Here is a 22,985-nt window from a genome sequence, read left to right on the forward strand (position 1 = left end):
GGAATAGGAGCTAAAGATGTGGCCCATGTCCAGTCTAGTTTCAAACCAGCCAAGACGATCTTTAAAGGGGTCCACATTTTGCAAACATACCTGTGGCTGAGAAGACTCGAAGCTGCAAATGGAGTGACAGACCAGGTAGGTTCCACACAGCGTGACGCAGCCAATAAAAATATATAATTATGTTCGACTGATTCAGAATGAGAACTCAGCTGCCAAAATGGCACTGGCCATTGTCTCCACAACTGTTTCACCATTCGTGGGGAGGTGAGGGGGTGGAGTATTTGATGACAATAAATATGCAGGCAGGTGCTTTGTTTTGGTGGAGCTGATGGTAAGGCCCAATCTCCTAGTATAACCTTCCAGGTTCAACGGTAGAGTTATAACTCTTTCTCAGAGTGAACAGCAATTACAACCAGTTCAACAGCATCGATAACATGGTTGACCGAAATGCAACCATCCCTTGACCACATCCGGGCATAGATCAGCCTCCCATTGTATTTGTATCAGATAGTAATCCTCCAGTACAGCCATGGAAAGATTCTCAAATCACGTGGTAAAAACTATGTAAAATAGTGTATGATGCAAAGAATATCCCTGTCGCACCTCAAGGTGAACAGGAAATGGCTCCAATCCACGTGGGCACAGAGAATGCTCAGTAATCCATTGCGCATCTATACTGTACAACCATCGGCGTGCATAATACGTGTATATTATTGATATATTAAGATATATCTCCTTGCCTATTATACTATATGCATTACATGAAAGAGACTATAGCCAATCTTAATTTGAAGCTTTCGTGACTGCGGGAATCCATACTCTTTGGTTCTTTCGGTAAAGTCACGTAGGTAGAATAAAATAAATCACGACGTTTCGAACGCAACGACAAGCACCCGCCTTCAGGTGAACATCGCGGCAGCTGCGATGCCTGCTGCGAGCAGCATGATGTCTGCTCCCTTGTGAAGAGAAGCTGTTACCAGCAAGCGTTTATATAAGTTTTGAGAACAAAGGCAGCCTAAGTAGTGTTAATGGGGTATTATTATTACCTTTACACTATAATAACCCATTAACGTCGTGATTTAGACAATAGCCAGTCAGGGACGCTAAAACTTTGGCGCCATCTAGCGCCTCAATGTTCGCCGTGCAGCGTAAACCATGTTCGTCTTAATAGTGAAGTTCGTCATTCTCCAGTGTGTTATGGTGAGGTACAGAGTACACATAGTACACATAGGGCCTGTTCTCCGCACCAAATGCTTCAATGTGTAGTGACAGGGTGCAATCTGCTGACCATGGGAGCTAATTACGGGTATGGGTGCGTTATAGAACAGCGCACATAAGCATCTACAAGGGGGGCATAACTGAGTCAAGGGTCAAGGAGAGGCTCGATCTGGAAGCTCCTGGAACCAGCAAGAGAGTTCTGGAAGTGGGGCGTAGCCAAGGGCGGGGCTTGGCCGCGCTAGAGGGATATAAGGGGGTTCAGGGCTGTCGTGGGGGTTCGGGTCCTGGAGGTCTGGGACTGGTGTTGTTGTCTTGGTGTGGTCTGAGGCTGTTGTTGTTGTTGTCTTGGTGTGGTCTGGGACTGTTGTTGTCTTGGTGTGGTCTGGGACTGTTGTTGTTGTCTTTGGGTGGTCTGGGGCTGTTGTTGTTGTTGTCTTGGTGTGGTCTGGGACTGTTGTTGTTGTCTTGTTGTGGTCTGGGGCTGTTGTTGTCTTGTTGTGGTCTGGGACTGTTGTTGTTGTCTTTGGGTGGTCTGGGGCTGTTGTTGTTGTCTTGGTGTGGTCTGTGACTGTTGTTGTCTTGGTGTGGTCTGGGGCTGTTGTTGTTGTGTTATCTTGCCCAAAGCTTGCATTTAGTGTTGAAACATCGGTAGGAATCTATGTACTTTTGCAATTTGTGCTTATATAATATCTTCGTAACTTACCTTTTCTCTATTTTACACTCGTCTTGTTTTTGTATGGTTTGTGGCTGTACCTTGCTGACCTCATGCCTTACTGGACATCTGTGACAAAGCGCTTTGTAGCTAATCGGATCCCTCCTCCTGCAGTTTAAATACTGATTGTGAGCCAAGTCATCAGGACAGCCATGCAGGTGATTCAATTTAATAAAAAGAGTTGAATGCTGGCTGATTGTTTGTGATTGGCAGGTCAGATTATTGGAATGAGGTGAATCTATTTTAAGTGGTTGGTGAAAATAGGCTTAATTATATTAAGGTGTATTGTGCTTGTTATAAAGCTGGAGTTGTAATGCTGTTGTGATTGTAGCATAAATTGGTTCAGTTAATTTTTGTTAATTTTTTTGGTAAAGCCCTGTGAGCCATTCGGCTCTTGAATCGGGTGCAACCGCCACAAACAAAAACATGAACAAGAAACATCTTAAAGTGACTACGCGCAACAGAAAAATCCAGGAAAAAACAGCAAAGTCTTCCAGAAAAAGAACCGCATATCAACGCTGTGTACAAAAATCCCAGTGGGATGCAAGTCAAACAATAACAACCATAAGACAATTTAGATTAAAGTTATCAGTCTAACTCTGTACTTCAATAAACAAACATGGCTAAACCAAAACATTTTCGAAATCACCAAAATAAAGCTATGAAAACAATGTAATGGTGATCATAGGATCTGTGATTGAAATTTAACAATAAAATCCATAACAGCAGGAGTATCAGTAGGAGTATCCAAATGTTTCAATGCACCTTTAATTGATCAGCACACTATAATCCAAATTCAAGATCATATTTTGCAGCGGTCATCCGGAGCGATACATTTGATTTCAGGCCACTGAATATCAGTGGCAGCTGGGGGTGTACAACTCCTCTAGAGCAGTTTTGAGTGAAGATCTCACAGGCAGTGATCCAAGTTGCAGTTTATTGGTGATAGCATTCCAGACCCTGGGGGCATCAATAGCAAAGGCCCTTCCTCCAGTATTTGTACGGCAATAAGGAATGTGAAGCTGGTAAATGAGCGAAGACCTTAGGTCACATTTGTTCTTCGAAACAGTGAGGAGATCCAGCAGGTAGTCTGCGGATGAAAATGGTAATTATTTAGCTTTATGGGGATTTATCACCAAGAGGTGAGTCACCGATATACATAATATATATTTTCACTTTATCAGGTAAGCCCCACTGAGCTATATAATTATTTTTCAGAAGCGACCTGGCTATCACAAATTATATCTCAAAGAAGTGGCTTTTCGCGTAGAAATTTAGAGCAGCCAAACACTCTAAACGCGCGTTTCAGATTTTCGGAGGGAAAAATCGGAGCCAGAGAAACATCCACGTGACCACCGTGGAAGATAGAGAGAGAGACACACAAACTCCAAATATACAGGAGTCTGGGTCGGGATCAAACCCATGATCACCTATATACCAAGCGAGGTAGTTAACATCTCGCCACAGTGGCGACCCATACCTCTAAAACAGACTGATAAATCTGCTGACTTCGGAACTAATTGGAACGTTTTGTTCACAACGTGACAACGCTTTCTAATTTGACTGTGTCGGGTGGAGGTGGGTTTACAACACATTCACAATTATGCGAGCTAACCCAATGAGTAACTAGCAGGAAGTACCCGGCGTTGCCCGGGCGAAAAGGGCACACACACACATCGACTTAGACACACACAGACATCAACCCACACACACAAACACATCGACTTACACACGCACACATATGGACTCAAACACACACATCGACTTACACACACATATATCGACTAACACACACACACATGGACTCACACACACATCGACTCACACACACATAGCGACTGACACACACACATCGACTTACACACACACATTTGAACTTTTCTATTTACTAACTCAGTTTTTAAAGATTAGTTTTCTATGTACGTCATGTTAAGGAAAGAACCAAGGATGATGGAAAATGCAAACAATTGTTAATGCACCTTTAAGAATCAACGCACTGTAATCGAAGGTCATACTTAACTTGTATGATATGCCTTTGTCTTGTATTGAATGCTATGAGTCATACATAATTGTTTAATCGTATAAAAAGACTAAAGAATTTGTACTGTAGTCTTTATTACTGATGTTTTTAATATTACTGTAGTAAGGCGCTTGAGGAAGCACAGACGGTCTATAATTTGTGTAATGAGAGAGCGCCATCTAAGGGACGACGAGGGGTGTTTGCATAGTCACTGCTGGGTAACTTATATCCAATCAGAAGGAAGGGTTCCATCTTGGCCAAAGGTAGCGGGCGGGGCTCGTGGGAATGTACGGGAAACATCTAAAAGGTTCCACGAGGGGCGTGGCTAGAGGCGGAGCCGAGAGCCATACAAGGAGAGGCAGTGAGAGGACTCTTGGTCGGTGTGCGGAGCCTGGAGTCCGGACTGCATCATCGCCTACCTCTACTCGCCACCGGCCACGTGGCGGCCTCTGCCAGCGAAGCCTTCTCTCCTCCCAGTGCGCCGCAGCCAGCGGCGAGCGTGGAGAGAGAGAGACGCGCCGCGACGGTGGAAGGGGGAGTGCGCGCGTTACGGCAACAGAGAGAGAGGGAAGCCATCCGGAGAGAGAGAGCGGAGCTGTGCAGTCGTTGTTAATAAAAGACACAAGTCAACAGTCATCGTGGAAGTGCTTTATTACATTTGTAATACATGCATGGGGTAAATGGGGAGAAGGGAGGGAAGGCAGGTAGTGGCCGAGGCGAAATAAGAGCAGCGCGCGGGCGGTGCCGCAAACAACCGCTGGCAGCCAGACTGCCGCCAGGACACTTGGCAGGCATGGAGGCAGGCAGGAGACTTGGGGATGGAGCGATGAGATGTGGGACGGTGAGGAAGCCGCGCTGCATGAGCGCCATGACGAGCAGTCGCCGGCAGCCAGGCCACCGAAATGGTAGCCGGCAGGCGCGGGTGCAGGCAGGAGACCCGGGAAGGAAGCGATGTGGAGGCCGCACAGGGCAGCGAGTTGTGGGCGTGGCTCAGCGAGCACCTGCCGACAGCCAAACTGCCTCCCAGCAGGCATGGGGTAAAGCAGCACATGTGGGAGGGGAGTCGTGCCCGCAACCAAAGCAAGAGCCTTTCCAAAGTAATGAAACACAAAGTAGGGCCTCTCCAAAATAATGAAACTGACACTTATTGCTGAGCTGCACCCCCCTATCAAAGAGCCTCTTTATAAGCAATGTTTATGTTCTTGCCTGCTGGTCCAAAGTTTTGTAATATTTGTCATTGTCTACACGAGAGCATCCAACATAAAGTTGGCCATGAGAAAAGCATAGAGTTGACAAAATCAGTGACACCACTGTTAAAGATTGTCCTTGTGCCTTGTTAATGGATATTGCAAAGCTGAGGTGGATGGGGAATTGAAGCCTCCTAAATTCAAAGACTGTCGTTTGGGATTATATGTATGCGAGGGAGAAAGACGTCTTCACCTTTAGAATTGCCTGCAATGATTGTAGTTTTGGTAACATTTGAATGTAATTCTTTGACAATTAACCTTGTGGCATTGCATAGTCTAGGTGGGTCCAAGTTTCTCAATAGCAAGACAGGTGCCCCAATTTGTAAGTTGTGTGGTGGAACACCCGGGAGATGCAGAGAATTATAGATTTCAACTGGATAGAGAACAATTAGATCATGGTCCAACACTAAGTCAATAGATTTTTAAGACTTTCTCTCGCCAGGTAATTTGTGCAACAACATGCATTGATTATGTGAATAGCATCATATTTTGATCCAAAATGGCACTCCCCCGTAGGCAGATAACATCTTGAAAGTGTTGTTGCATGTTTGTGTAAACTTTTTCTTCCAGTTCCAGTTCCGAAGTGGAAAGGATGCCTTTAGACATGGTAGTAAGTTCATCTGTGCCATCAGCAGGAATATTGCCATTTCTAACATCAAGAAGAGCTTCAGCAAAGTTGCCTGCCTCTTGGTCTGCATGGAGACATACACGCATGTTTGTAGTTAGTCTCCGTTTGATCACGTACCTCCAGAGGAATGGTGACCTGATGCAGGCATTTAGCTCACCAGCTTTGGTTCCTGGAAGTACAACAGGTAAGGTTTGTCAGAAGACACCAGCCATGAGAAAAGTGACACCACTCATAATCCTGGAATTGTCGTGGAGGTCTTGCAAAGTTGTGTTGACAGCCTCAAATGCTCCCTTGGGGGACATGGTGCATTCGTCCCACACTATGAATTCACAGTCAAGCAGGACTTGTGCAAGGGCAGTCTCCTTTGAAGTATTGCAAACAGCGTTTTATTGTCGGGATCGATCCAATGGAAACTTGAATGTGAATGGGCAGTTTTTCCTCTAGAAAGCAGAGTTGCCACAATCCCTGATGATGCCACAGCTAGAGCATTTTTTTCCTCTGGCGAACCTTAGCGAGGAGCAGGTTGAGAACAAAGGTCTTCTCAGTACGACCAGATGCACCAAGGAAAAATATGCCTCCATTTTTAGTCTCAATGTCTTCCGAAATTTGCGTGTAGGCTTCTCTTTGTGCGTTCATCCTGAAGAATTCCACGAAGATTTCAAGCTTCCCTGTATGTTTGACAGACAACTCCTTCCACTGTTTTGAGGTCTTCGAAACATTTGGGCACTTTGACAACATGGAGAAGCATTCATAGAAAGTAGCACTCCTGATTGTTGGGATGAACTGTGTAGACTCTTCTTAAGGCATCAGATTCACCGTCGCCAGCACGTCACTTCCATTGTTTTTTTAGCAGTCCATGTATGGTCGGAGGAAACTTCATGGTAGAGCAGGTTGGCAGCAAATGGGTCAGTTGGGCACAAAACAAAGAGCCAGGGCCTGTTGTTGGGCATTTCCTTCGGTGACGTAGATGCGGTGAGCATTTTCGAGGTGAATTGCCAAATGGACCACTGTGGGGGAACAGTCATGGATGGGGAAGCCAAGAATTGTCCAAATGGCCTCATTGCTGCTAATGAATCTTCCTTGGACAAAAAGTTTAACCTCATCCACACTTTGCCCCTCTTTTTGTAAGGCAAAGACAGTCATGCAAGAGCCTTTGTTGATGTATTTGCACACATATTTGATGGCTTTCACAGAATTGGAGAATTCCACATTAATGTGGGCCTCGAAGATCTTGCACAGAAGAGGGCAGTAGGGAACGATCCACTGGTTGTCAACCTTCATTTCAGAGTTAGTTCCAGTACTGAGCGTTGTTTCAAATCCACCATCCTCAGTATTTGTGCGACGATATAGAGGATAGCCATCATGCCGTGACTGAGTGTCTTTTAATAAGTTTCGTGGCTACTTCTTGGTTCACTTGTGGTCTTGCATACGTGGCGAATTTGGATTGAACTCTCCACATGGACCATTTGCTTGCAGACCACATCAAATAGGGCAGAGTCTTGATGGGGGTCAGGTAGCTCAGCACTGATAAATGTGTCAATGTCACTTGCATACATTTTTTCCCTCATCCATAGCAAAATGTGAGCATGAGGAAGACCACGTTTTTTGCCACCCAATGGTGTGCAAGTTACACCTGGTCTTTGCAAAGATGCAGTCTTCTTTAGTCGTAATAAGCCTCATGAGTTTATCAACTTTGAGTTCAAAGACCCTTGCAATGATGTCATGTCTGTCTGTTGGCTCTTGGTTTGGATAAAGCTCAACCTGGATCTCCTTCAATTTAGGATTGCAAGTGAAGGTGATAGGGAGATGGGGCCTGCCATATTGCCTGATGTACGTCATCGCATCCTGAGTCTTCTCATGCATGTATCTTGGTCCACCTGTGAAGGATGAAGGCAAAATAACTAATCTCCCCACATGCTGAGCGTTTGCATCTCCGTCAGCATTGGTAGTGTCCATGAGATGAGCATACTGTTGTAGAGGTGTAATTGCGCATGGCTACGAATGTTGAGGTGTGATTATGCATGGCCACGGATGGCCAACAAACACAAGGGGCGGGGTTACGGCCGTACACAAGGGTGGCGCTAGCACCGACGTCCGCATGTGTATCCCCCACGGGCCCCCCCTCGGGGGCGAGTCCTATAAAAGGTGATGAGCTCGAGGGCTCGAGGTGGGGACTCAGCTTTAACCAGAGAAGACGGAAGACCAGCTAGTGTAGGCCCCAGAGCTCCCCTGGCTCGCTGTCCTTATAAGGGCCGACCAGGGCAAGCCGGTGGCGTGGCCCCGAGAGCCCAGACGAAGCTGGTCTGGTGACTCAGGGAGCCGGGATCCCAGCTTAACCAAGCTGGGACAGATAGCCTCCCCTAGTCCCGTAGTGGAGGAATTGGTATAGGTTAGAGGGGTTAGCTGTCGAGAATCCCTGTAGCCAAGTGACCTGTACAACTGTGTTGGTGTAATAAATAAGTGTGCCTCCGATCCTGTCGTCAAGCCTCCATATATACTTACTACATCTGGTGTCAGAAGTAAACGTCCAACGATGGACACACGAGGGACGACACGTACCAGGGAGTCGGAGATGGAAGACGCCGCGGCCGAATCTCCACCAGTGATGGCCGGGGTCGAATCGGAGCAGCCGGGGCCGAGTACGCCCGCGCCGCTACGACAGGAGGAGGGGGATGCGTCGGCCGAAGGACTCCGGCTGGCCCACTCCCGCCTGGCGGACCTGCTCTATGCCGCGGCCGCCGCGTTGGAGGAGATCACGCGGCTGGGGGCTGGAGGAGCAGCGCGGGTCGACGACGGCAGCCGGCGCGGGGCGACGTTTCCCGCCACCCCGACGCGGCTCGCGGTCAAATTTCCCGCCATCTCTACAGTACGAGCGGAGGGCGGGGCCGGCCCGCGTCACGTGTCTGCTGAGCGCCAAGCACAAGCCGTGACATCATCAACGCCGGCCGGCGCGTCAACATCAGAGCGACCGGCGATGCCATGTGCACGGCCCGCCCACACTGTATCATCGGCGGGGAGCGACGGAGAGCGTTCTGCGGCCACGGACGCCGCCTTACAACAGCGTCTGCCGCCTCTTAAAGAATTTGTCGGCGCTGACGGAGACTGGGGCGGCTTCAAGAGGCGGTTCATCGCTCATCAAGAGATGGCGAACTGGACGGACGCCGAGGCTCTACGCGCGCTGCCAGCGATGCTGGACAACGACGCCCTGGCTACCCTCACCTCGGCGCCGAGGGAAAAGCGCGCCACTCTACACCTGGCGTTGCAGCTGCTGTCAGCCGTCTATGGGCCGCCTTCGGACTGCAGGCAGCTGTTCCACGATCGGAGTCGGGGCGCCAACGAGTCACCCCTGGCCTTCCGGACGGCTCTCCTGGCTCTGGCAAAGGCTGCTTTCCCAAGGATGGACGAGGAAGGAGTGGATGCCATGGTAGCTGAGAAGCTGCTGCTACTCGCTGACGAGCTGGACGTCAACGTCTTGGCTCAGGACGACGCAGAGATGTCGTCCCTGCTGGTCGCGCGCCACATCCACGGGGGCTTGCGGTCCCTGCGTCGGAAGGCGGCAAAGGGGGCGGCCGGCCATGCCATGGCGACCACCGCCCTCCCATCGGAGGAGGTCTGCGGGGTGGAGCGGCGAGGGGAATGGAGATCGGCGGCACCGCAGGCTCGGAATGGACCGAGCCGCCAGGAGCAGCCCAGGTCATCTGGGGCGCTCACACGCTGCTACAACTGTGGCCTGCAAGGCCACGTTGCGTCTGGATGCCGGGCTCCCCGTCAGCGCGGGGCGACACCTCGTCAGGACGCCACGCCGTCTCCTCCTAAGCTCCAGCAGAGAAATACGGCGAGTCGCGGCACCTCACACGTTTGGCCCACGCACACATCCGACACACACTCACGCGCTCAACTAAACAGGGCTCCAAATTCCCCGTCCGTCGCGCGCGATTGTTCGGTAATGCGGCGAGCGCTCCAACCGGGTCAGTGGTCGGAGCTCGCCCATCGTGTCGTTGCTGCGTCGGCGGGATCATCGGTCGTGGTCGGTCACATTGATGGGGTAGAGGTGCGGATTTTAATTGACACAGGGGCATCGGCGACCATTATATCTGATTTAATTTATAACATCCTTCCCGTTCAAAGTCGTCCCTTGCTCCCTGTTGACGTGCCGTGCTATGCCGCTAACGGGGGCTCTCTGGGCATTATTGGCCAAATCCGCGCCACTATCTGCATTGGGGACATTAAATTATCCGGCCCTGTTTTGGTTTCCTCCTCACTCGCGGTTCCGTGCCTGTTGGGGACGGATTTTCTGGCCAAAATGCCCATCCGTATCCTTATTGACCAAGGGTGCATTGAGCTCCCATCGGGCCGACGCGTTACATTTCTGTCTTCCCCCACCACGGAGCGTCGGGCGTTTGCCACCGTGCAGGCGCTCGTCACAAAAACTGTGCGCGTGCCTCCGGGGGCTCAGATGCTCGTCCCTCTTAGGTTGCGTCGGCCGTTTGATGCAGGGGTTGCGGATCGGGGGGTCTTGTTGGGTCCATCTCGGGCCGGGGTCAATGGACCCGATTTGCTCGCGGCTCAGACTATGGTGAGAGGGGATGGGGACCCCTTCATTGCAGTCCTTAATGTGGGATCGCGAACGGCCGTGGTTCCTCAAGGGACCGTGCTTGCACACGCAACGCCGGTGCCCTATGAGGAACCACTCGTGGGTCAGGTATCCACCGATCCTCCGTCGCGACCGCATTCGGACTCTGATGACGGATGGCTGGATGCGCTTTGCGCGGGTTCAGTGGACCTGTCTGACTCGCAGCGCGCGCAGCTGCGAGTTCTCCTGAGCGAATTTGCTGACGTTTTTAGTCAACACAAATTTGATATTGGTTGTACAAAATTGCTGCGACACCATATTGACACGGGTGACAGCGCGCCAATCCGCCAAAATCCCTTTCGGTTGAGTCCCGCCGAAAAGGATCATGTCAAATCGGCTGTTGATGACATGCTAGCCGCCGATATCATTTCCCCTTCCACCAGCCCGTGGGGCGCGCCGATCGTTTTGGTGAAAAAACACGACGGCTCACTGAGATTTTGTGTTGACTTTCGGCGTCTCAACAAAATCTCTGTGGCAGATGCGTACCCGCTTCCTCGGATGGATGAGTCGCTCGACGCCTTGGCCGGTGCGCGATTCTTTTCCACCCTTGATTTGCTATCTGGATTCTGGCAGCTTCCTCTGGATGACGAATCGAAACCTAAGACTGCTTTTCGTACACCGCAGGGCCTCTTCCAATTTAACCGTTTGCCGATGGGTTTACATTCTGCGCCGGCAACTTTTCAGCGGTTAATGGAATTGGTCTTGGCAGGTTTGCAATGGGATTCGTGTTTGATTTACTTAGACGATGTCATCGTCTTTAGCAAATCCTTCGAGGAACACCTCCAGAGGTTGCGTGCTGTTTTTCTCAAAATGCGGGCTGCCAATTTGAAATTTAAACCACAGAAGTGTCATTTACTCCGCGAATCGGTGCGATATTTGGGTCACATTGTTGGGCGCTCGGGGATATCCACTGATCCCGCCAAAACTGAATGCGTCAGCTCCTGGCCGACTCCCACCTCTGTGGGAGAGGTCAGGAGTTTCATTGGGTTCGCGTCGTATTATCGGCGATTTGTGGCTGACTTCGCTACGATTGCGAAACCATTGCATGCCTTGACGTCCAAGGGAGTCAGGTTTCATTGGGGGCCGGAGGAGGAGGCTGCTTTTCGCGCCCTCAGAAATGCTTTGGTGGGAGCTCCGCCGTTGAATTACCCGGATTTTTCACAACCCTTCTTGCTCGATACTGACGCAAGTAACACGGGCATCGGGGGTGTGCTGTCCCAGCTCATCGGGGGCGTAGAGCATGTGGTGGCTTACGGTAGTCGGGTACTGTCTCCAGCCGAACAGCGGTACTGCGTTACCCGTCGGGAATTATTGGCCATTGTTTATTTCATTCAGCAGTACCGCCCGTATCTGTACGGTCGGCGGTTCACCGTCCGTACAGATCATGCGGCCCTACAGTACGCCCTGCGGGTTCAACAACCATCGGGCCAGTTGTCTCGATGGTTGGAGATCCTCCAAGACTATGACTTTGTCACCACATATCGTAAGGGTGTCCGCCACACGAACGCTGACGCCCTGTCACGATTGCCACCCACTTCGGAGTGCGCGTGCCTGTTGGGTTCGGGGCGTTGTAGGCCCCCGAACGTCACCACCGATTCGGTCCTCGTGGCCGCTACCGATGCACCTTCGGCTTCGGGTCCTATCGAGCAAGAAGGGAGGGATTCGTTGCTGGGGTTGCCGGTCGCGGAATGGGGACGCCTCCAAATGGAGGACACCTCCCTCCTCGCTTTGCGCCGTCGCGTCGGGGGGGCTGGTCAGGGGGTGGAAAACGTTGACTCGTGGGGGTTGTTCCAGGGTCTTTTGATGCACTGGGATGGAAAAACCCGGCGCCAGCGGCTTGTGGTGCCTGCTGCTTTAAGGGGTAAGGTGGTATGGGCTGTTCATGAGCGGCTTCTGCACTTGGGGGTTCACAAGACCTTTGCCACGCTCCAGCTGGATTTCTTCTGGCCGGGCATGGAAAAGGACGTGGGGGATCTCTTGGGGTCATGCACGCAATGCGCGCAGAGGAAGCCGCCTGCGAGGGGGTCCAACCCTCCGCTGCAGTCCATAAAAGTTTCCCGGGTTAACGAGCTCGTCGCTCTGGACATACTTGGGCCATTTCCCGCTACGCCCAGGGGCAATAGGTATTTACTAACGGGGGTTGAATACTTCACGAGATGGCCTATGGCCTGGCCCCTGGCGAACCAGTCGGCAGCAGCCATCGCGGAGGCCTTTGTCCAGGGCTATGTCCTCGACAAAGGTGCTCCGGAACGGCTGCTTACTGACCAGGGTAGGAATTTTTCTGGTAAACTCCTACGTGAGGTGTGCGACCTCTTGGGTACGGAGAAGGTTCGGACCTCTCCGTATCACCCACAAACTGACGGGATGGTGGAACGGCTGCATCGGACCATCACGTCCATGCTGTCCCAGCAGGTGTCGGTATCCCAGACGGATTGGGACCTCCGCATAGCCGGTGTGTTGCAGGCCTACAGAATGGCTCCTCATGCGGCCACCGGATTTTCCCCTTTCTTTTTAATGTATGGGCGCGAAGTTAACCCCCCTGTGGCGACCCAGCTGAAGCTCTCGGCGCTCCCGGCGAAGTCTAATTTGTCCGAACACATTAAATTTAACATCGCTAAATTGTCGGAGGCGCGGGAAGCGGCCATGCAAAATTCTGAACTCCGCCAGAAGGCGAACGAGAGGCTTCGGTTGGGGCGGGTGCAGGTGGTCAAATGGGTACCAGGGGACAGGGCGTGGTTGCACTGTCCTCAGGTGCCGCTGGCAACCTCGTCGAAATTGGTACGGCCGTGGCGGGGGCCAGTGGAGGTCGTGCAGGTTTTGCGGCCGCAATGTGTTCGCGTCAAATGGGGGAGGCGCCGGTGGTATGTGCACCCCTCAAGGTTAAAACCATTTGTCGCGCCGCCCCGTGGTTCACACACACACACGCATGGCCAAACGTGTGAGGGTGTCGCCGACTCCCCGTCGTCGCTGCACTCGCCTGACCTGACGCCAACTGTTCCGCCCCCAGGTGAAACAGGAGTGACGGGTCCACACCCACCAACCCCTCCCGGAGGGGTCGGGGGTCACTCGGCAGCGACGCCTGACTCTCTTGCACCCGGACCGTCAACAACCGTCACTGAGCGTGCCAGGACGGGCCCTTGTGACGGGCCCGCCGCGCGGACGCGCGCCAAAACGCGCAGACTATTGTGAGGTCGGCCGTTGGGGGGCCTTGCGGACAATGGGAGGGGTGGCGTCCGGAGTGTGTGTATATATGTTGGTTTTGGGGTATTTATTCGGGGGGGGTGCGTCGGGTTATTTTTTTTCCTCTCTCTCTCTCTCTCTTCCTGTTGTTGTTCTTGTTAAGGTTCTCTTGTTCTTGTTAAAAATTACGCGAGGCACACACACGGGGTTTTTGTGAGGGATGCACCTTTATTCTGATTTTTTTTTTGCAGCCAGGGACGGCTGCGAGCTGTACAGGGGGGGGTGATGTAGAGGTGTAATTGCGCATGGCTACGAATGTTGAGGTGTGATTATGCATGGCCACGGATGGCCAACAAACACAAGGGGCGGGGTTACGGCCGTACACAAGGGTGGCGCTAGCACCGACGTCCGCATGTGTATCCCCCACGGGCCCCCCCTCGGGGGCGAGTCCTATAAAAGGTGATGAGCTCGAGGGCTCGAGGTGGGGACTCAGCTTTAACCAGAGAAGACGGAAGACCAGCTAGTGTAGGCCCCAGAGCTCCCCTGGCTCGCTGTCCTTATAAGGGCCGACCAGGGCAAGCCGGTGGCGTGGCCCCGAGAGCCCAGACGAAGCTGGTCTGGTGACTCAGGGAGCCGGGATCCCAGCTTAACCAAGCTGGGACAGATAGCCTCCCCTAGTCCCGTAGTGGAGGAATTGGTATAGGTTAGAGGGGTTAGCTGTCGAGAATCCCTGTAGCCAAGTGACCTGTACAACTGTGTTGGTGTAATAAATAAGTGTGCCTCCGATCCTGTCGTCAAGCCTCCATATATACTTACTACACTGTTTTACACAGGCGTTTTTGATTCAGTTCAATGTAAAGAAGGCGCTCACTCTAAATTTTGGCATAGTCATCAACAACATACAGGAGGTTATCATTTGAAGCTGAGGCGACCTAGGGGAGGCTCACGACCATTTCAGAGAATCGTCATTGGTGTTGGGCTTGAGGGGGAATGGAACTGGGGTGGCGGGTTACTGCTAGACTACCGACACACAAACACATGGACGGACACACATACAGCGAATGGCTGTACTTTGTTGTGTAAGGGAATGAAATGGAGCAGTAGGTATGCAGGGGAAAGAAAAGTGTTAGTGTGTATCTGCTGAAATGAAACATCTTGTGTAAAAAATTCGCGGCGGCCGTAAAGTCCTGCTCACAAGAGGAAAGTTTGTGAGGCAAAAGACACCATGCCTGTACTTTGTTTTTTAAGTAAATGAAATAGAGCAGTTGGTATGCAGGGGAAAAAAGCGCGTTACATAGTGTATATCTGCTGTAATCAAACATCTTGATTAAAAAGATAGCGGCGAGCGAGTGAAAAATAAATGTAAACAAACTGATAATAGTTAGTGACATTAAGTCCTGCTTACAAGAGGGAAGTTTGTGAGGCAAAAGACACAATGGCGGCACTTCGCTGTCTTAAATAAATGAAATAGAAGAGTCAGTATGCTGGGGAAAAAAGCGTGTAACATAGTGTATATGTACTGGCAACAAACATCTTGTTTTAAAATTTAGCGGCGAGCGAAAGCGTGAAATAAATATGAACAAAGTGATAATAGTTATTGACATGAAGTCCTGCTCACAACAGGAAAGTTTGTGGGCAAAAAGACGCATTGGCTGGACTTTGTTGTGTTAAGGAAATTAAATATAACAGTTAGTACTCAGGGGAAAACGCGTGTTACATGGTGTATATTAACTGTCATAAAAAAATTGGTTAATGTGTACGCTGTATTCTTAAAAAGTCAACAATAGAAATGAGAGAAATAATATAGATGTATGTTTGAAGGGAGCTGTGAATCCGTGTGTGTTACCTTGGGCAGTGTCCAGACGAAAGAGAAATCCCCCTTCCCCCCCCCCCCCCACGGAACGCGTGTGAGTTGGTATGGGCGAGCGCCCATGTAATAAATAAATAAACGAAAACAGCACTAAATCGCGAATTAAAACACATTCATGCGGAGGGAGCTGGTAGGAACGTTGGGTTGCTCGGTCAATGGCCAGGGTCAACGGCGGCGTGGTGTATTCCGCAAATATGCCCGACTGTGAGGGCGGGCACAAGCCGGCGTGAGTAGGTTAAACGTTGAGTTTTATAAGGGCACCACGGGGTGACCAGCCTCCCCCACCCTGCCCCACCCTCCCCACCAAGCCCCTCCCCACCCAGCCCCTCCCCACCCTCCTCACCCAGCCCGTCCCCACCCTTCCCTCCCCACCCAGCCCCACCCCTTCCATTAAAACTTCTTGAAGCTGAAATTCTGGGGTTTTTTTCTCTTTCTTTTTCTGTCTTTTTTCTTGACTTGGACCTGGTTGAGGCTTACCAGGGTTGAGTTTTACTAAAAACCTGTCCATTGAAGTTTGATTTGAGAGTTATAGCAAGGGTTGTGCACTGAATGAGATCTACTGTACAGGCAGACTCAGGAGTGGCGCTTTGTTTCAGTCGAGCACGGGGCATATGCAGGTACGCGGTGACTCATCCCGACCCATACAAGTTCTAGCAAGCGCGTCGTATCCCAAGCAAGACGTATCCCAAGACATTTTTTGCTCGTCAATAACGACGTATATCAAATTAGACGTATTCCAAAGCGGTCGTATACCGAGGTATGACTTTATCACAAAACCTGTTCCTCATGCCCAAACCAAACTATTCTTTATTTACCAGGTAAAACACACTGAGCTATGTGGTATTTTTTCAGAAGCGACCTGACGACAAACGATAGCTCAACGAAGTGGCTTATAATAGCAGCAAAATAATCTAAACTGATTACACAGAAACCCATATATTCACATAGACCCATAGACTCACCATGAGGATGCCTGTTGTATATTTGGAGTTTGCGTCTCTCTCGAGTGGCTTTTTCTTTGATTCCTCTGGTTTTTCCCTCCACATTTAGAATCAACGTAACGCGTTTGGCGTATTTGGCTGCTACGATAATTTTTGACATGACAAGGCAATCATTTGTGATAGCCAGAGCTATAATAGCTAAGTGGGCCTTACCTGGTCAAAATAGTGTATAGGTACTAAAATCACATTTTTCCATTTACACAACATAGCTCGGCTTAGACACCTTGTTGACCATTAGATGGCGATCTCTCATTACATCGCCTCCAGTGCAATAGCTGTGCCAGGGAGGCGATTTGAATACGAAAAAAAGTCACAAACAACAAATAACCTAACAATAAAAAACACGAGCTGCGGCACATGGCGCTGAACGCGCCATGCACAACACAAAAACGGCACGTGGTCGTCGCGCACGCCATGCTCGACGACCGAGCACGTTAGAAGGTGAAAAGGAGGGTGCCGTTCACATTGGTGCAGAGGGTTTGTCCGGCCCTCCAGCGTTCGGAGAAGACTCGCGCGTCACTGGCATTTCAGTGGTATGCGTGCTCTAGCGGAGCCATGCCTTGAGCAGGCCCCTGAATGCTGGCACCACAAAGCAGCCATCAGTGTCGCCTTGCAGCATAGTTTTCCTCGTCTTGTCCACTGCCATCTTCGCTTGGCACAGACGAAGTTGGCGAGATCGTTGCGCTTTGTCAGCCAGGTAAGGTACCCCACATATGAATCAGATGTTGTAGAAGGGCACCCCCAGTCTCCTGAAAATGGTTCCCAAAAGGTGTAACATTGGGTTGAGCCGCTGGCAGCGTAAGTACTGTTGGGGCAGATCTTCCCTGGCACCGCAGAAAGCGCATACGTCTGGCACCCCCGGGGAGATTCGGCTGAGCCACACGGCTGATGGCAATGTCCAGTGTGCCAATTTCCACCGGAGGTCACTGCAGTGTTTGGCTACGAGAGACTTGTACAGGTAGTCCCCGGGTTACGATATTTCGATCTTACGATGGCGATACGACAAAATTGCCATCAACAACCTAACATCGTTCAAGCATGCAGACGACGGACAGAATCTTGGTGAGTACAATACAATATGATATGTTACGATACGTTCAAAGCATGAATGATACGTAGCTTTAGCGATTTCATTTCTAGGTTACCACGATACGATACGTTCAATGCATGTTAAAAGTTTTTATAGCAGATAGGATTGTTTCCTGAAAAAACTTTCGATTAAATTGAGTTCATATAGGTAGGCTAAGAATTTACCTTGTTTTTAACTTTAAATGTTACTGTGCAATACAGTATTGTCATTAATAAATACATACAGTATATAGTTAATACAGTACGGTACTGTAAATTGCTCTGTTTTGCCTCCTGGGTAGGCTAGGTCATCTTCGACTTACGATATTTTCGACTTACGATGGGGTCGTCGTAACGCATCTCCATCGTAAGTAGAGGACTACCTGTACATTTGTTTCCGCTGGGGGGTGGCCACAATGAGGGGAGAGAAATGATCTCTCCAATTTGTGTCTGGTAGGTAGGCCAGGTCCCGGGAATTCAGCGCCTTGACGCAGCACGTGTAGAGCTCTTTCTCTGGGGCGCCCTTCTGCTGGGGCACGTTCCTGCAGCCTCCGAGTTTCAGTAAGTTCCTGGAGTCGTTGTGGCCAGGGGGCTGCATGCAGGAGAAGCACAACTCCGGGAAGGAAGAGGAGGGGGGTGGGCTGCCACCGTTCTCTGGCGCCTTCAGCTTGACAGAGAGAGATCATACAAACTCTACTCACTCACTCTCACTGTAGAATAGAGCGAGATCATACAAACTCTGCTCACTCACACTCACTCCGTAGAACAGGGGGAGATCATACAAATTCCCCTCACTGTCACTCTGTAGAACAGGGGGATATCATACTAACTCCACTCACTTACTCTGACTGTAGATAAGAGGGAGATCATACAAACTCCGCTCAAGCTCTATAGAAGAGGGAGAGCTCATACCAACTCCACTTATTCACTCTCACTCTATGGAAAAGGAGATCATACGAACTTCACTCACTTTCACTCTGTAGAACAGGGGGAGATCATATAAACTCCACCCACTCACACTGTTGAAAATAGAGAGATCATACATACTCCACTCACTCACTCTGTAGAACAAGTGGTGATCATACGAACTCCACTCACTCTCTCACTTTGTAGAGTAGAAGGAGATCATACGAATTCCGCTTATTCACTGTCACTCTGTAGAATAAAGGAAGATCATACGAACTCCGCTCACTCACACTCTATAAAAGAGGGTGAGATCATACAAACTCCACTCAATCACGCTCACTCTGTAGAACAGGCGGTGATCATACGAACTCCACTTATTCACTGTCATTCTGTAGAATCGAGGTAGATCATACACACTCCACTCACTGTCACTGTGTAGAACAGGGGGAGAACATACAAACTCCACACAGAAAGGAATCTGAGTCAGAGATCGAACCGAGGCCCGTTTTTGTCGTAGGCGCACGAGTGTTACCACCCTGCCTCCTGATATCTGAAGATTCTGAAATGGTTGCGAATTATGATTCAAAATACCACACGAACCATTGGTTGCTGTGGGTGACCTGTCTTTTTAAAACTCACTAAACACGCTATGTGGACACAAAGTCTCCCCTATCTCTTGGCAAATATTAGCGTTGTGTGTCAGAGAGAATGCAACCTGCTACAGAAAGTAGACAAACTACAGAGGGAACCACACACCCGGTCACTTATTGTGAGCGTCCCGCAATGAATAAACCAATCGAAACTTGAGTATAAAGACAAAGACACGGGTCCGCCGTGTTGCCTAGCTGCTCGCGAGTAGTAGTACCTAGGAAGGCCGGGCACGGCCATCATAGCCAGCAACAACACCCGGCTGCCTTTGTCTTCCCAATGGCTCCAGGTACTCATCTGAGGCTGAGTTTACCTAGGGGAGGCCCAGGACCGATTCAAATAATCATCACTGGGATAACCGGGTTCGTAGTGCAGCAAGCTGACCACTACCGCTCCCCCGCCACACACCCCCGTACCCACAACAACATCGTGTCTGTGGTGTCACCACGGCACTTGTGCCAGGCTAGGTGCACTCCGAGTCCACGTGAAGCGTCGAAGGCTCGCTGGCAGGTGCCGTTGGTTGACTGAGATGGCTGGCAGATGCACCACCTGTGCCTCCTAATGTGCTGAATCGCTGGTGTTTTATTCACCCGGCGCTCCGCTCGTTGTTGTGAGTGTCACTCCTCTGACCTACCGCCTTGTGGGAAAAGTGTTCGCTAATGTAAAAACCGCATTGTAGCGATGAAGCATCGTGTGAAAACCACTCATTAAGCAAGGACTTACCGTATTTAACCCATAACTCAGTCTGACAAGAACACATTTGAGGTTGATTGTATGTGTACACAAACTCGTTTAACAACAATAAGATGTTTTGTTTACATAGTGGGGAGATTAGTGAAGCAGGCGAATAAATTATCCGCGATTAGACTTTGCCACTCGCTCACTCAGCGTTGGCCGAGCGGTGGTGCAAGAGTTGGAGATTGCAGTCACGGGGTTCTATTAAAGGGGAGGGGGTTCACGAGGGAGAAGCCACAACATTCCACTTCCCAACCCTCATCCATCACGACCATGCTGCTTCTCCTCCTTCTCCTGGCTCTGGTGGTCGGCAAAGAGGCGCAACCCCTGAGTGAGTGCAGCCATCACTGTCATCAGCATCATCATCAAACAGCATTATCAATAGCAGCATCATCATCAGCACAAAAATTTACCCGTAAAAACAAAGTTTTTCACTCTAAATCCTTTATATGCGTGGCGGCTAGAGTCCTCTCGTCCTCTGGCTTGAGATGGCTGCCACCTATGGGTCAGATGATTGTCTGCCAACATTAAGCAATTGGTAATTAAATATTTTTTACCCCCCTAAACAGTGTAAAATTTGGGAATTTTTTTTTCACGAAAATAAATTGTCACGCACAACGAGTCTGTGTGGAAAATGTCAGCTCGATTGTATCACGGGAAGTGGGTTAAAAAACGACCGAAATATTTGCACGGTCGTAAGCAAGCAAGCACGCAAGCACGCAAGCAAGCAAGCAAGCGAACTTAATATAAAGGATTTAAAAAGAGGCATAACCTGCTATACCACTCAGGATGCCTTCTTGGTAAACGGAGTGCAATAGGAAACAGCGCTATAGAAGGTTTCCAATGTAATTTTTTTTAAACTTATGAACGCTATTTTGTTCAACCTATGAGCGATATACGATGGCTTCATTGGGGTATCCGTAATAGCAAACCTGTCAACGCATACGGTTTACCTCGTATTCTTGGACATTGAAATTGTGTTTTTAGGTGCAGATGGCATACAGCCATTTCAATACGGGCAACAACGAAAATTGTGTCTATTTGTGTTTCTCCCCTGTGATGGGACTTTGTAGGATGAACATTGAGATTTATAAGGGCACGGGGTAACCAATAAGGTCTGAATTGGTCTGTAATAAGGTCGGCACTGATGAGCGGTTGACAGGTTTGTAATAGCCTTAATGATACTGTACACATGATACATGTGTTAAAGCATTTTATAAATAAAACACCTATAACTTTTAATGATAGTGACATATAAAAAAAAATATCTGGCCTTGACTTTTGCAGCTGTTTTAGACTAATTTCAGGGTGCTGATTCCAAATCTGATCTCAGATTTGCTCTCACATCTCATTTTATGCTATCGGCATACCCCATTTTCATTGATTTTACCCGAAATTAACTCTGTCACTTATGATTGCAAGTTGTTGCGAGTCAGTGACTGCTTTAGTGTTAAAATATGGTGCTGCATTTTTAGGATAGTGTGTTTATAATATCATTTTATGTAGATATCCACATTTATTTAATATTTTTCTTCTGCAGTTTTTATTGAAAATGCAATATTTGATATCTCAAAAACCTGATGTGATAGACAAAAACTGATGCCAGATTTGGAATCAGCACCCCAAAATACCTTATGCCCGCAAAAGTGTGTTGACCAGTGCAAGATTAACCACCGTCTACCGTAAACACACGTTCCGCGGGAAGTTTTACTAATGGGATTACTCAAGCCATGGGTCGGCAATGAATCGACACAGCGATTAACCCTCGGCAATAATAACAATACAGGAGGTGTTGCGATGTTCAAACACCAAATAGACACCGATCACAAGGCATAATGAAGTCTGCATTAACCACACATCATGCTTGAGGTAATACATGCGGAACAAACATGCTTGTTGATTTAAAGCTTTCGTGACTGCAGGGATTCATCTTCTTGGTTCTTTCAGTAAAGTCACGTAGAAGGGAAATAATAAAATAATACAACTAAAACATAATACAATAATTCTCACGACGTTTCGGCCACAACGCAAGCAGCCGTCCTCAGGTGAAGAACAGGTCTGTCGGAAAGACAGCGTCTGAATGAACACCACCAGGCTTGGCGGCGTATATTTAAGCTGGGTTGGAGGGGGAAGAGCGCCTTGACAAAGGAATTTGCATATCAAGAAGAATTTAGCATATTTATGGGAAATGCAGATATGGGATTAGTCACTACTTGTGGAATGCGTAGGAGGTGGGTGGGGGGTTTCAAAGTCATATTATGCCCGTGCATTATGCAGGATTAGAAGCATCAAAGGGAGGGAGTAGAGTTAGCATTAATAAAGGGAAGGAATGATAATAGTATGGAGCTGCAGCAACTAAACCACCACGTAAAAAACTAAAAGATAAACTACATCAGTATCATCAGTATACTAAATATACTCTCCAATAAGCTGAGCTACTAACAGTAAGTCATACATTACAATTCTATGTCGCAAAAAATATAATATGCCTCCAGCTAAACTTTTTTCTCTTATATCACACGGGTCTACCCCGTACTATATACTGCCATAGACAAACCCAACATTAAATTATATACTGTATTACTATACATTGTAATATTACACTATGTATTATTCTACCCACCCTACTGTATACCACACTGCTGTATATTCACTATACAATAACGATATTGTATATTACCTTATACATTATATTCAACATTACACTTTTATACTATTTATTATTATACAATCTGCTATACACTATACCATTGACCGTCGCGTGAAAGGTACTAAGAGTAAGCAGGGAATGGATTCTTTGCTCGGCTGCAAGTCTCCTACCACCACTCTCCCATTGACATACTCCGCGGCCTACGAGGCTTTTCCCCTTGAGATTCACTGTATTGAAATTCATTTGATTTTTTACATAATTTGTTTATGGAGATTGTTTTTCATCTTTGGTGTCTCTAGGGATTCACTGTTAGTGGGATTAACTGTCTATTGAGATTCGTGTTCCCTGATATTCTCTGTTCAGTGTGATTCACTGCTGTGCTGATATTCATTGCCCCGTCCATGTTCCGTGCAGATGGCAATGGACTGCGGTCACTGCACAAACGTTTCGTGAATTCATATGACAACCC

General features: G+C 49.0%; 1 protein-coding gene across 2 annotated transcripts in view; it reads right to left on the reverse strand.

Annotated features, from left to right (window-relative positions):
- LOC133360786 (charged multivesicular body protein 1B1) overlaps positions 1–22,985 on the reverse strand; it is a 406,386-nt gene that overhangs the window by 187,461 nt on the left and 195,940 nt on the right. The window lies entirely within an intron of this gene.

Source organism: Lethenteron reissneri, chromosome 69 (assembly GCF_015708825.2).
Source record: "Lethenteron reissneri isolate LAM-NWPU_2019-01 chromosome 69, ASM1570882v1, whole genome shotgun sequence".
Classification (NCBI taxonomy): Eukaryota; Metazoa; Chordata; class Hyperoartia; order Petromyzontiformes; family Petromyzontidae; genus Lethenteron; species Lethenteron reissneri.